Source organism: Gavialis gangeticus, unplaced genomic scaffold (assembly GCF_001723915.1).
Source record: "Gavialis gangeticus isolate Ggan-Ray unplaced genomic scaffold, GavGan_comp1, whole genome shotgun sequence".
Classification (NCBI taxonomy): domain Eukaryota; kingdom Metazoa; phylum Chordata; order Crocodylia; family Gavialidae; genus Gavialis; species Gavialis gangeticus.
The window spans coordinates 10,700,553-10,701,491 of record NW_017729007.1 but is presented as its reverse complement, the minus strand read 5'-3'; the positions used below and the strand labels follow the sequence as shown (position 1 = coordinate 10,701,491).

The following is a 939-nucleotide window of genomic DNA, read 5'->3' as shown; positions in this document are numbered from 1 at the left end:
CCGGCAGAGCGGAGGGGACGGGCTGCGGCCCCCACGGGTGGAAGCGAGCGCCCTGGGGCCCCGGGGCCGGCCCACGTCCAGCGCCGGCGAGGGAGGCTGGAGCCGCGGCCGGGTCTGTCCCGCTTGTGCCGGCTGGGCGGAAGGGCCCGACCTCGGCAGCGGGCTCCTCGCTGCTCGGATCACGGAGGGGGTTTCCAGGACCGGAGCGAGGAGATGAGCCAGGGCCTCTGCTTCCCGCGAGACGGGCTCGCCCCGCTCTGGCAGGGAATTCCGCCCCTTCTTCGGGACCGGCGCGGCTGCCGCCTCCCAAAACCAGCGGGGCTCGGGGCAAGGCATTTAAAAGGCGCGTGTCTGATTTCTTCATCAATCACGCCGGGATCAGCGCTGTTGGGGGAATGAATGAATTAGCCACTTAGTGAAGTCCCTTGAAAGCGAGCAGGACTACATAAAAGCCGAGTCTTTCCTGCAAGTAAACACCCCTTCCCTCCTCTGGAGCGCCTCGGCTCGGCTGAGGGGGCGGGCGCTGGCAGAAGAGCCAGACATCAAAGGTCGCTACTTGTTGCTTCAGAGCTGTGGCCCCCTCCTTCCCCCTCGGAAAAATCGTATTCAGAGCACACTCCCTCAAAGAGAAACAAGCCGATGAGAGGATGATTGGCAGTTTCCGAGGATAAAGGGATCTGAACTGTCACTGCACGCTTAAACATGCACAAACAGCGGGCTGATTGATGCGCGAGGCGTTACACTGGCACCGTCTTGCGTAGGGACGCAGATCATTTGATTGCATGTGAATAGGACTTCTAATCGGGATTTGAATTTCCAGTTTTTTCTCCTCCCGATCCCACTTCCCCTCCTCACTTTGCTATCTCCCAGTCGTTGTTATGCATGTCTTTGTGTCTTCTTACTTCCCTATTGTTGTCTCTTACCCACTCTGGTCTCTGT

General features: G+C 59.7%; 1 protein-coding gene across 2 annotated transcripts in view; it reads right to left on the bottom strand.

Annotated features, from left to right (window-relative positions):
* PLXNB2 (plexin B2) overlaps window positions 1–939 on the bottom strand; it is a 471,827-nt gene that overhangs the window by 465,299 nt on the left and 5,589 nt on the right. The window lies entirely within an intron of this gene.